The sequence below is a fragment of the Taudactylus pleione genome, unplaced genomic scaffold (genome assembly GCF_031769625.1).
Source record: "Taudactylus pleione unplaced genomic scaffold, aTauple2 ptg000549l, whole genome shotgun sequence".
In the NCBI taxonomy this organism is placed as follows: domain Eukaryota; kingdom Metazoa; phylum Chordata; class Amphibia; order Anura; family Myobatrachidae; genus Taudactylus; species Taudactylus pleione.
Genome location: NW_028284951.1, coordinates 738,724 through 753,243, shown reverse-complemented (window position 1 = coordinate 753,243; position 14,520 = coordinate 738,724). Strand labels below are relative to the sequence as shown.

Sequence of the window (14,520 nt, the reverse complement as noted above, 5' to 3'; positions counted from 1 at the left end):
TAATGTGATATGTGACACTTGTATATCTGTGTGCTCCTGAGTCTGTATATGGGAGACTGCGCTGAGTAATGTGATATGTGACACCTGTATATCTGTGTGCTCCTGAGTCTGTATATGGGAGACAGCGCTGATTAATGTGATATGTGACACCTGTATATCTGTGTGCTCCTGAGTCTGTATATGGGACACTGTGCTGAGTAATGTGATATGTGACACTTGTATATCTGTGTGCTCCTGAGTCTGTATATGGGAGACATCGCTGATTAATGTGATATGTGACACCTGTATATCTGTGTGCTCCTGAGTCTGTATATGGGAGACAGCGCTGAGTAATGTGATATGTGACACCTGTATATCTGTGTGCTCCTGAGTCTGTATATGGGAGACATCGCTGATTAATGTGATATGTGACACCTGTATATCTGTGTGCTCCTGAGTCTGTATATGGGAGACAGCGCTGAGTAATGTGATATGTGACACCTGTATATCTGTGTGCTCCTGAGTCTGTATATGGGAGACAGCGCTGAGTAATGTGATATGTGACACCTGTATATCTGTGTGCTCCTGAATCTGTATATGGGACACTGCGCTGAGTAATGTGATATGTGACACCTGTATATCTGTGTGCTCCTGAGTCTGTATATGGGAGACTGTGCTGAGTAATGTGATATGTGACACCTGTATATCTGTGTGCTCCTGAGTCTGTATATGGGAGACTGTGCTGAGTAATGTGATATGTGACACTTGTATATCTGTGTGCTCCTGAGTCTGTATATGGGAGACAGCGCTGATTAATGTGATATGTGACACCTGTATATCTGTGTGCTCCTGAGTCTGTATATGGGACACTGTGCTGAGTAATGTGATATGTGACACTTGTATATCTGTGTGCTCCTGAGTCTGTATATGGGAGACATCGCTGATTAATGTGATATGTGACACCTGTATATCTGTGTGCTCCTGAGTCTGTATATGGGAGACAGCGCTGAGTAATGTGATATGTGACACCTGTATATCTGTGTGCTCCTGAGTCTGTATATGGGAGACATCGCTGATTAATGTGATATGTGACACCTGTATATCTGTGTGCTCCTGAGTCTGTATATGGGAGACAGCGCTGAGTAATGTGATATGTGACACCTGTATATCTGTGTGCTCCTGAGTCTGTATATGGGAGACAGCGCTGAGTAATGTGATATGTGACACCTGTATATCTGTGTGCTCCTGAATCTGTATATGGGACACTGCGCTGAGTAATGTGATATGTGACACCTGTATATCTGTGTGCTCCTGAGTCTGTATATGGGAGACTGTGCTGAGTAATGTGATATGTGACACCTGTATATCTGTGTGCTCCTGAGTCTGTATATGGGAGACTGTGCTGAGTAATGTGATATGTGACACTTGTATATCTGTGTGCTCCTGAGTCTGTATATGGGAGACTGCGCTGAGTAATGTGATATGTGACACCTGTATATCTGTGTGCTCCTGAGTCTGTATATGGGAGACTGCTGAGTAATGTGATATGTGACACCTGTATATCTGTGTGCTCCTGAGTCTGTATATGGGACACTGTGCTGAGTAATGTGATATGTGACACTTGTATATCTGTGTGCTCCTGAGTCTGTATATGGGAGACTGTGCTGAGTAATGTGATATGTGACACCTGTATATCTGTGCTCCTGAGTCTGTATATGGGACACTGTGCTGAGTAATGTGATATGTGACACTTGTATATCTGTGTGCTCCTGAGTCTGTATATGGGAGACTGCGCTGAGTAATGTGATATGTGACACCTGTATATCTGTGTGCTCCTGAGTCTGTATATGGGAGACAGCGCTGATTAATGTGATATGTGACACCTGTATATCTGTGTGCTCCTGAGTCTGTATATGGGAGACTGCGCTGAGTAATGTGATATGTGACACCTGTATATCTGTGTGCTCCTGAGTCTGTATATGGGAGACAGCGCTGATTAATGTGATATGTGACACCTGTATATCTGTGCTCCTGAGTCTGTATATGGGAGACTGCGCTGAGTAATGTGATATGTGACACCAGTATATCTGTGTGCTCCTGAGTCTGTATATGGGAGACTGTGCTGAGTAATGTGATATGTGACACCAGTATATCTGTGTGCTCCTGAGTCTGTATATGGGAGACTGTGCTGAGTAATGTGATATGTGACACTTGTATATCTGTGTGCTCCTGAGTCTGTATATGGGAGACTGCGCTGAGTAATGTGATATGTGACACCTGTATATCTGTGTGCTCCTGAGTCTGTATATGGGAGACAGCGCTGATTAATGTGATATGTGACACCTGTATATCTGTGTGCTCCTGAGTCTGTATATGGGACACTGTGCTGAGTAATGTGATATGTGACACTTGTATATCTGTGTGCTCCTGAGTCTGTATATGGGAGACTGCGCTGAGTAATGTGATATGTGACACCTGTATATCTGTGTGCTCCTGAGTCTGTATATGGGAGACTGCTGAGTAATGTGATATGTGACACCTGTATATCTGTGTGCTCCTGAGTCTGTATATGGGACACTGTGCTGAGTAATGTGATATGTGACACTTGTATATCTGTGTGCTCCTGAGTCTGTATATGGGAGACTGTGCTGAGTAATGTGATATGTGACACCTGTATATCTGTGCTCCTGAGTCTGTATATGGGACACTGTGCTGAGTAATGTGATATGTGACACTTGTATATCTGTGTGCTCCTGAGTCTGTATATGGGAGACTGCGCTGAGTAATGTGATATGTGACACCTGTATATCTGTGTGCTCCTGAGTCTGTATATGGGAGACAGCGCTGATTAATGTGATATGTGACACCTGTATATCTGTGTGCTCCTGAGTCTGTATATGGGAGACTGCGCTGAGTAATGTGATATGTGACACCTGTATATCTGTGTGCTCCTGAGTCTGTATATGGGAGACAGCGCTGATTAATGTGATATGTGACACCTGTATATCTGTGCTCCTGAGTCTGTATATGGGAGACTGCGCTGAGTAATGTGATATGTGACACCAGTATATCTGTGTGCTCCTGAGTCTGTATATGGGAGACTGTGCTGAGTAATGTGATATGTGACACCAGTATATCTGTGTGCTCCTGAGTCTGTATATGGGAGACTGTGCTGAGTAATGTGATATGTGACACTTGTATATCTGTGTGCTCCTGAGTCTGTATATGGGAGACTGCGCTGAGTAATGTGATATGTGACACCTGTATATCTGTGTGCTCCTGAGTCTGTATATGGGAGACAGCGCTGATTAATGTGATATGTGACACCTGTATATCTGTGTGCTCCTGAGTCTGTATATGGGACACTGTGCTGAGTAATGTGATATGTGACACCTGTATATCTGTGTGCTCCTGAGTCTGTATATGGGAGACTGCGCTGAGTAATGTGATATGTGACACCTGTATATCTGTGCTCCTGAGTCTGTATATGGGAGACTGCGCTGAGTAATGTGATATGTGACACCAGTATATCTGTGTGCTCCTGAGTCTGTATATGGGAGACTGTGCTGAGTAATGTGATATGTGACACCAGTATATCTGTGTGCTCCTGAGTCTGTATATGGGAGACTGTGCTGAGTAATGTGATATGTGACACTTGTATATCTGTGTGCTCCTGAGTCTGTATATGGGAGACTGCGCTGAGTAATGTGATATGTGACACCAGTATATCTGTGTGCTCCTGAGTCTGTATATGGGAGACTGTGCTGAGTAATGTGATATGTGACACTTGTATATCTGTGTGCTCCTGAGTCTGTATATGGGAGACTGCGCTGAGTAATGTGATATGTGACACCTGTATATCTGTGCTCCTGAGTCTGTATATGGGAGACTGCGCTGAGTAATGTGATATGTGACACCAGTATATCTGTGTGCTCCTGAGTCTGTATATAGGAGACTGCGCTGAGTAATGTGATATGTGACACCAGTATATCTGTGTGCTCCTGAGTCTGTATATGGGAGACAGCGCTGAGTAATGTGATATGTGACACCTGTATATCTGTGTGCTCCTGAGTCTGTATATGGGAGACAGCGCTGATTAATGTGATATGTGACACCTGTATATCTGTGCTCCTGAGTCTGTATATGGGAGACTGCGCTGAGTAATGTGATATGTGACACTTGTATATCTGTGTGCTCCTGAGTCTGTATATGGGAGACTGCGCTGAGTAATGTGATAGGTGACACCTGTATATCTGTGTGCTCCTGAGTCTGTATATGGGAGACTGCGCTGAGTAATGTGATATGTGACACCAGTATATCTGTGTGCTCCTGAGTCTGTATATGGGAGACTGTGCTGAGTAATGTGATATGTGACACCAGTATATCTGTGTGCTCCTGAGTCTGTATATGGGAGACTGTGCTGAGTAATGTGATATGTGACACTTGTATATCTGTGTGCTCCTGAGTCTGTATATGGGAGACTGCGCTGAGTAATGTGATATGTGACACCAGTATATCTGTGTGCTCCTGAGTCTGTATATGGGAGACTGTGCTGAGTAATGTGATATGTGACACTTGTATATCTGTGTGCTCCTGAGTCTGTATATGGGAGACTGCGCTGAGTAATGTGATATGTGACACCTGTATATCTGTGCTCCTGAGTCTGTATATGGGAGACTGCGCTGAGTAATGTGATATGTGACACCAGTATATCTGTGTGCTCCTGAGTCTGTATATAGGAGACTGCGCTGAGTAATGTGATATGTGACACCAGTATATCTGTGTGCTCCTGAGTCTGTATATGGGAGACAGCGCTGAGTAATGTGATATGTGACACCTGTATATCTGTGTGCTCCTGAGTCTGTATATGGGAGACAGCGCTGATTAATGTGATATGTGACACCTGTATATCTGTGCTCCTGAGTCTGTATATGGGAGACTGCGCTGAGTAATGTGATATGTGACACTTGTATATCTGTGTGCTCCTGAGTCTGTATATGGGAGACTGCGCTGAGTAATGTGATAGGTGACACTTGTATATCTGTGTGCTCCTGAGTCTGTATATGAACCACAACGGAACTGGGAATGAAAAAGCTGCAGATCACATTAATCAGCACAGTCTGCCGGTACGTCCTAGTCACATCTCATTGAAATTTAGACCCATTTTGCGGCAAAGACGATGCCCGGCGCGCCAAGAGGGGCTTTTTAGTGCGACTGCAGCTAAGATGTATAAGGGCACATCTGAAGTCACATCATACAAACACAAAATAGGACACTGTCGACAAACAGCATGCAACACAATTCACAAATCACCCAAATATGCAACAAATCATCCATATCCAGCACACTAACGCAAAACGATGATGTTCTTACATGCCAATATGTCACCACTGTGTACAGGATGAATGTCTACATCATGATGTCAATAGATCATACCACGATTACGTGAGACTGTACCCATCTGAGCTTTTTTACTGAGCCAACACTTTCATTGATAATACTTAACCACATTGGGCTCAATTTAATTCAACGTGAATTGAATAGCGCCAGGAGCATTTCTGCTCGCACTCCTGGGGTGCGCGCAGAAATGCGACAAAGTTGCTGGCGCAATGCCGTTTTCTGCCCTTAGCGCGGCGGAAACAGCATCGCGCCAGGCACTTAAGTTGGAGAATGCCGGTTGTCACCACTTAATACCATGTTTATGGCGTGAGAACGGGCATTCCACGTCATAACAGCGCGCTACACTAAATAGCTCAGGGAGCTCAATTGAGCCCAATGAGTGGATAAAACATACAATCAGTACCCATTGTGGAGTATTAGCGGATCATTGTAGTAATACGATATACTAAAGCCATATGCTTCTATGGAGTGGTCCATTGAGATCTATAGGAAGATATTCAGCAGTAGAGACAATTTCAGGTTGATCGATTCAACTCAGATCGGCAGAATGCTGACAGCAAGTGTTTATATACTTCCAACCCATCAACCAGTCAGATCTTTAAAATATGCCTACGGGCCAATCAATATGTGAGAAATAATGAGGAGTCCATGCATACTACAATAAAGGCAAATTGCCATCATAAATAGGATATCACTGCATTGCATAGGAGGGGTTACCAGATTTGGGGGGGGGGGGGGGGGGCAGTGATGTTCTTCCACTGGAGCACTGGGAATCTCCATCACACAGCTGCTGGGATCCCATCTGGAGAGCTGAAGGAGAGGAGGGAACGGATGACTAGCACAGGTGACTCTTCTGTCTGGACATAATCTGCGGCCACTAATGTGGGAGTCGGTGGCCACTGGAGTCAGCCACGGTTTCCTCCTCTCCTTTGCTTTCCAGTGCAAGTGAGTACTGATAACAGTGAACAGAAAAAACAATGGGAGCAGTGGGGGGGGGGGGGGGGGTGGACGATTCCCACAGGTGTAAAGCTTCTTAGTGTGTGTATGTTGGGAGGGGGGGGAGGGGTTTGGAGTTGGAAAATGCCTATAAATGCATATACAGGGAAATGGCTATAAACCTCTGCATACAATGCCGCCATGTTTAGCTTGATGCACATCTTGGTGTGACTAATCCCCGGGTCAGCTCTCTCAATGACGCGCAGTCACCCTTACTCCTACTCTAACATACAGTATGTGTGCAGTACTAGAATAGGGAATCCGTATCATATACCGGCAGACTGGATTCCGGCGGTCAGTAGTCCGGCAGCGGGATCCCGATGGTGAAGATCCCGACAGGGGGCGGTAAGTAACCTATCCCTCCCCCTCTCCCTTCCCCGGTTAGTGCCTACACCTAACCCCCCTTCCCGCACCCTAACCCTCCCCGGGTGGTGCCTAACCCTAGCTTTCCATCTATGGTGCATAGCTCTAACCCCCCCACCCCGCAGCCTAACCCACCCCGGCAAGTTCCTAAACCTAACCCCCCTCCCCATCCCCGGCCTAACCCGCATACTTACCTTCGGGATGCCGATGTTGGAATATTGATCCTTTCGGGATGCCGGTACCGGCATTCTGATGGGCGTTGGGATTCCAGCGTCGGTATCCTGACGTCCGGCCTCTGATCCCCTAGAATAACATTCCCCTATCAGTGCTCAGGATGTAGCAATCAGCTGAACTATGCTCACATTGCATACATGTTATTCTATATATTACCCTAATAGATGTAAATGATTGTGACAGTATGCGATCTCCCCAATGTCGGTAACTCCTGGGACATGTCTGACATTCAGCAAATGCCAGAAACATAACTGTGATTGACGTAACTGGACAATATGGACAAGAAAATCAATAACAGCAGAGCACCACGTGCCTCCCCCAGGTCTGTCTCATAGAGTCTCGCTCTGGCTGGGAACACCTTAGTCATGTCTGGAACTGCTGACTCTATGGTAAATGTGGGAAAGGGTACTGTTAGTAGATTATTATCCCATATACGTGTCCCTACATTCATTCAACTACAGTCTTCCTGCACATCCTAAATGGATCTGAAACACAAGACATACTGTATACAGATTACAGACAGAAATGAACTAACTACTCTGCTTTCCTCACTAATCTGAATAAAAACATCAATTTTACAATTACACAGTGCTCACTTTATGTCACCGTCCCTTTCAAAACAATAATGCAATTACTTAATTATATGATAATAATAAATAAGATCTTCCTATATGTATAAACTCCTGTGTGTAGATATAATAGGGCGCCCTCCCACCGTCACTATAATCCGCAGCAAGACTGTGACCATCTCTGCAGACAAGTAAATCAAATGCAACACTTAATGTACTGAGCTCAAACCCTCCTAACCCTCCAGCAGAGGAGGACACCGTGTAACTGCACCATAGGCACGGGAACTCCTGACCACTGCATTAGGTCTCATGCCCACTGGCATCAATAACGTGCACTTTACCAGAATTAGATGCTGTGACCGATACCACTTCCCATTTCTGGACTACATCCTGTTCTATACATATGTTTATAAGAGGTGAATGCAAGTTTGGAAGCCAACACTAAGCTGAAAGCACTATATACAATGCTGGCAACAAACTCATGCCAAGCGCCTATACAACACCAATGTGTACCTAGGCTTACAGACACTGAGCAGAGGTAAGGATAATGCTAAATTCTCTTACATTCCCACTACACCCACTGGCTGCCCTCTCCTGCCTCCCCACTACTCCCACTGGCTGCCCGCTCCTACCTCCCCACTACTCCCACTGGCTGCCCGCTCCTACCTCCCCACTACTCCCACTGGCTGCCCGCTCCTACCTCCCCACTACTCCCACTGGCTGCCCTCTCCTACCTCCCCACTACTCCCACTGGCTGCCCTCTCCCACCTCCCCACTACTCCCACTGGCTGCCCGCTCCCACCTCCCCACTACTCCCACTGGCTGCCCGCTCCCACCTCCCCACTACTCCCACTGGCTGCCCGCTCCCACCTCCCCACTACTCCCACTGGCTGCCCTCTCCCACCTCCCCACTACTCCCACTGGCTGCCCTCTCCCACCTCCCCACTACTCCCACTGGCTGCCCGCTCCTACCTCCCCACTACTCCCACTGGCTGCCCGCTCCTACCTCCCCACTACTCCCACTGGCTGCCCTCTCCCACCTCCCCACTACTCCCACTGGCTGCCCTCTCCCACCTCCCCACTACTCCCACTGGCTGCCCTCTCCCACCTCCCCACTACTCCCACTGGCTGCCCGCTCCCACCTCCCCACTACTCCCACTGGCTGCCCGCTCCCACCTCCCCACTACTCCCACTGGCTGCCCGCTCCCACCTCCCCACTACTCCCACTGGCTGCCCGCTCCCACCTCCCCACTACTCCCACTGGCTGCCCGCTCCCACCTCCCCACTACTCCCACTGGCTGCCCGCTCCTACCTCCCCACTACTCCCACTGGCTGCCCTCTCCTACCTCCCCACTACTCCCACTGGCTGCCCTCTCCTACCTCCCCACTACTCCCACTGGCTGCCCTTTCCTACCTCCCCCTACACCCACTGGCTGCCCTTTCCTACCTCCCCCTACACCCACTGGCTGCCCTCTCCCACCTCCCCACTACTCCCACTGGCTGCCCTCTCCCGCCTCCCCCTACACCCACTGGCTGCACTCTCCTACCTCCCCACTACTCCCACTGGCTGCCCTCTCCCACCTCCCCACTACTCCCACTGGCTGCCCTCTCCTACCTCCCCACTACACCCACTGGCTGCCCTCTCCTACCTCCCCACTACTCCCACTGGCTGCCCTTTCCTACCTCCCCCTACACCCACTGGCTGCACTCTCCTACCTCCCCACTACACCCACTGGCTGCACTCTCCTACCTCCCCACTACTCCCACTGGCTGCCCTTTCCTACCTCCCCCTACACCCACTGGCTGCACTCTCCTACCTCCCCACTACTCCCACTGGCTGCCCTCTCCCACCTCCCCACTACTCCCACTGGCTGCCCGCTCCTACCTCCCCACTACTCCCACTGGCTGCCCTCTCCCACCTCCCCACTACTCCCACTGGCTGCCCGCTCCTACCTCCCAACTACACCCACTGGCTGCCGTCTGATTAACTCCTTTTGCTTTGTGCTATTCTAGATGGTTTTTGCACTCACTCGCTTTCCATAAACTTGAAGCCCAGGAATAGCAGACTGTAATTTCCAGACAGCTCTCAAGTCACCCCCACCTAGCTGATCACCCCACTGTGTGTGGTTTCGGAAACAACAACATTACTGAAATCACTAAAGCAAGTTGGAATATACTATAAAGCATCTAACCCTCAATATAATACACAAGTGATGAGAATATGGACCTCATTCAGAGTCGGTCGTTGCGGCCGCACGGTCGTAAGGGAAAAGGGGCCGGATATGCAAATGATGCACTCGCAAGTTGTGTCCTTAAGATCGGATTGTTAGCTGGCCGTCCAAGGGGAGGATGCGGCCGTAAGACAAAAAATACGCCCCCTTCTCGTACGCATTACACGTCATCTCCGGCCATATAAGGATTAATCGAGACCATCGGAACTGGTCGTAGAGTTTAAGGTTGACCATACCCTCTCTTAAGCACTACGATCAGGTCAGTGTACAAACCACCCATGTCACGTGTGCCATGACACTACTTTGTTAATTATGCACTCCCATAAAACGTCGTTCGCATAATTAGGCACGTCTGCGTTCGGATCTCCACTCCCCCGTTTTCAAGCACCTTCCCCTGTTACCACCCACAAACGCCTCCATCTGTCACTCAAACTACCGACCTGGCTGTGTTCAAGGAGAGAGAAATTTCTGATCGTAGCAGCTAGTTTGCGCACGCGCATTGCAAACTTTACGCATGCGCAGTTTAGCGAACATCGGTGGTGTACCACCGTAACGACTGACTCTGAATGAGGTCCTATATGTATACACTCAAGTAGGGATGTGCAGGCTCGGATAGGTTCAAGTTTGCACGCAGAGTTCGGATTTTTCCCTCAAAAAAAACGGAACTCAGAAAGAGGCAAAACGTCATCTTGCACGGACAAACATCATCATTCTTGGACTTTGTCCAGGAATGATGATGTTTGTCCATGCAAGATGACGTTTTGCCTCTTTCTGAGTTCCGTTTTTTGGAGGGAAAAATCCGAACTCGGCGTGCAAACTCGAACCTATCTGAGCCTGCACATCCCTACACTCAAGTAAATACGTTGTGCAACAATGTCAAAACCTATAATATCTGCGTTCAGATGTCATTACTTCAGTGTACAGTAAATTATTACGGGTCACCTGGGATTTTTAGGATTTGCATCAGAGATTAATATGGTCACAGAGAGACTTCTAATATCCATGAACTTTACATGAGATAGTACATTATCCCATAGATACAGCACAAGAAAGACAATGGTGTCATAATATGTTGTTACTAATACACAGCAGCTTAGGACAGACAGGCCCAGCAAACAGTAGGAAAACATTCGGGCCCAATAAAACCTAACAGAAAACACATCAGATTGTAACAATATCTCTGCTACCAACCATTATCCTGCAACCACCAAAATCTGCTCTGTCATTGCACATGTGCACAGGACGGGATGGATATGATATACCGACATGTGGAATGCAGACTGACAACACAGTGACAGCGGCATCCAGATGCTGAAGACCCCAACAGGGGAACGGTAAGTAGTGTACCACTCCCTTATCCACCCCCTAACCCTCTTTTCCTGCACCCTAATACTAACCACTTCCCACCCCGCACTGTATCCATCCCAGTAAGTGCCTAAACCTAACCCCCCCCCCCTCCTGATGGTGCCTAAACCTAACCTACCCCGTCTGGAGCCTAACCCTAACCTCCCCCCTCCCGCAGCCTAACCCTAACTCCCCCCGGGGTACCTACACCTATAACCCTCCCCCAACGTCTAACACCTACCCTGCCCCGCTATACTTACGATCGGGATGCCGGCTGTCGGGATTCCGGCGTCGGCATCTCCAGCCATGTCGGGATTCCGTCATCGGTCTTCTCATGCTGATCGGAATTCCGGCAGTTGGCATCCCGGTCGTCGGTAAATTAACCGCATCCCCACAGGACAGTCAGACCATTACTCTTAATAATACCCCTTTCAGACAGAAACACCGGCTTTAACCCCAGCTCGGACCCTGGAACTGAACACGGTTTGAAGCCGGTATTTCAGTACTTACCCTCTTTCACAACTGGGTGATGGACCCGGGTTACTCCCAGGTCGTCACCCTTCACACCAGGTCCCGGGTCTTCAGTCTAACATTGGACGCATAGAGATTATGTCATCTCCAAGTGCTACTGTGGCCGCCAATCAAGTTCTTCCAGACATAAGCCGTGGCACTGACACAGGTTGCAAGTCCCGGGAATAACCCATAGGGCTGTGTACAAAAACCAACGACTATGGGGTGTAATGGGGTATTGATGTGGGGCCATTGCTGACGTTTTCATGCAATGGCACCTGGCCCTGATTCCCCTTAACTGAATATCCTATGTGTGTAGATTTGTTATGTGCGTATCACTATCGTTGTGCAGTACTACATCTAATTTTGAGACTTTCAGTGCATCTTATGTTTAACAATGTTGATGAAAACTGAAAACATCCTTATCTCATGAGAGCATTGAAAACTCATCTAAAAACCTAGAACATGCACAAACGCATTTCAATCGCCTCTGTGTACGCAAGAAGCTCTCGCAGACCTCCATTCAAAGCATTATTGCAGAACTGCGTCAGGTAGTAAATAGAACACATTTGCTGCTATAGAACAGGGAAAGCTTTTCTATCACAAAGAACTAAATCTATCGTTTTAATCTGATGACCAATTCTTTTTAGATAAACCAAATACAACAGGGGTGTAATCAACAAAAACTAAATTTTAAAGTTCCATCGGGCCTATGTACATCTGCTTTGTCGGCGGCTGATCTGTTACAGCTACAAGGCATCCAGAAGTTGTATCCAGCAGCATCAGTGTGAGAATATACCCAGAGATATGGGCCACAAGTAGCTCCATCTCAAACAGAGGATGAGGCCCTTCACCCCAACGACGACAAACTACAGTAAGAGGTGAATTTGTTTTTATAGCAACAGCAATTTTTCTATTGCGAGGGCCACAATAACGTACAACACTACGACACGTGTGACAAGAAGAGGCCTGCAAACATAAATCGGTCTCCCAGACTCTGCAGGTTTACAGTTATAGGGAAACAATACATGTACATAATTAGGAATGTTTGCAAAGACAAGATAAAGTGATGGTCTGCGATGCGCAGGGCCGAGGGGGGCGAAATGCAAAAAGTCACCACTGGCGCCGGAGGGTATCTGGAAGTTACAGAGGGGACTGTACTGTAATACAGATATACTACTCAAGATTTGACATCTTTTATTTCAGCAGTCACCACCATGTCCTGAAATGCTAAGAATTACAACCACTCGGCATGCAGGACCCCTTGCAGCCCAGTCCCACATGCATCTTAGCATGCACCACCCCTCTGCAACCCAAAATGTCAGCATGCAGCCCCCATTGCGCCCCATTAGCCCTGCATTTCTGCATGCAGCCTCCCCTGAACCCCAGCATGCAGCCCCCACTGCACCCCAGAATTTCAGTGTGCAGCCCCCCTCCCACTGCACCCATCTCCCCTGCACCCAAGCATGAAGGCTCCCTCTGCACCCCAAAATATCAACGCGCAGTCCTCCTTCCATATTCAGCATGAAGCCTCCATCTTCCCCTGGACCTCAGCATGCAGCCCCCCAGACAGAGAGTATTAAAGTTTCCAGAACAGGCTGCCCCCTCCTGGATATGCCCCTGGCCAATCCACCCCCCAGTCAAACCCCAAGTCAGTCCCTCCTCCTGAATGTGCCCCAGTCAGTCCTCCCCAGGAGCTGCCCCCCTCAGTAAAGCCCAAAGCCAGGCCCCCTCCTGAAGGTGCCCCTCTGCCAGTCCCCCCCTCAGTGAAGCCCCAGTCCAGTCCCCCCTCCTGAAGGTGTCCCTTGCCAGTCCCCCCCCCCCCCCCCAAAAGCTGCCCCTCACAGTGAAGCCCCAGGCCAGTACCCCCCTCCTGGAGGTGCCCCCTCTGCCAGCCCCCCCAGGAGCTGCCCCCTCCGCCTCTCCCACATTCTCAGACAGTTTTATTAAAATTTTCAGACAAAAGAAAAACAAAAATGGCAGCTGTGCCTGGGAGCCGACTCTGAGAGCAGGGCAGAGACGCCATATTCTGCAGATCTCCAGCAAGCCCGAAAGTGGGGGCGAGGCCGGGGTACCGAGGCCCCTCAGCACCCCCACATCCACCACACAATTGGGGGGGCAGCATTGATACCCAGATCCGCGGCTCCCCCGCCCCTGGTAAAGCGGCCCCGACATGGAGGCTGACAGAGAAAGGGAAGCCATCTTCCCGTCCCCCTCCCCGGTGTGCACAGCTCGCTGCCTGCACCCATCCCCCCCTCTCCCGGTACCGGGCAGACCGGATATACCGCCAGCTGCGCGGGAAGAGGCCGGGGATACAGACCTGATGTGAGACCGGACATAGACAGACACCTGGGCCGGCGGCCTGGCGGGGGCACCGGGCGCTGGGTGGGTTCCGGGTCGCCGCTGATCACTTCTGGGTATTACAGCAGATGCTCTGTGCCCACAATTCACCCAACTCGCCTCATTTACACGGAGATTTCCTCGGAGCCCCCCTTCTCTCCAGCAGCTCACCAGCAGCCCTCCCCCCCGTCCCCAAATATCCTCCCCCTGCTCCCCCTCCCAGCCTCCCGCCTGATTATTATTTCATTTTACCTCAGAATCCGCTCCTTCCCCTCAGACTAATCATATATATGTATACTGTATATACCATCACCTATATAATGTCCCTATCACATCCTTCTGTCTGATTACTATCCCATATTACATCAGTCATCTCCTTCCCCTCACACTGATCATATATATGTATACTGTATATACCATCACCTATATAATGTCCCTATCACATCCTTCTATCTGATTACTATCCAATATTACATCAGTCATCTCCTTCCCCTCACACTGATCATATATATGTATACTGTATATACCATCACCTATATAATGTCCCTATCACA

At 48.8% G+C, this 14,520-nt stretch overlaps 1 protein-coding gene across 4 annotated transcripts in view; it reads right to left on the bottom strand.

The window, feature by feature from the left end:
* ZNF362 (zinc finger protein 362) overlaps positions 1–14,138 on the bottom strand; it is a 65,763-nt gene extending 51,625 nt beyond the window's left edge. For all 4 annotated transcript variants that reach the window (XM_088451480.1, XM_088451481.1, XM_088451482.1 and 1 more), the window contains exon 1: positions 13,947–14,138. The gene's annotated coding sequence lies outside the window, so the exon portion shown is untranslated. The remainder of the gene's footprint in view (positions 1–13,946) is intronic.
* Between the last annotated feature and the right edge of the window lie 382 nt (positions 14,139–14,520).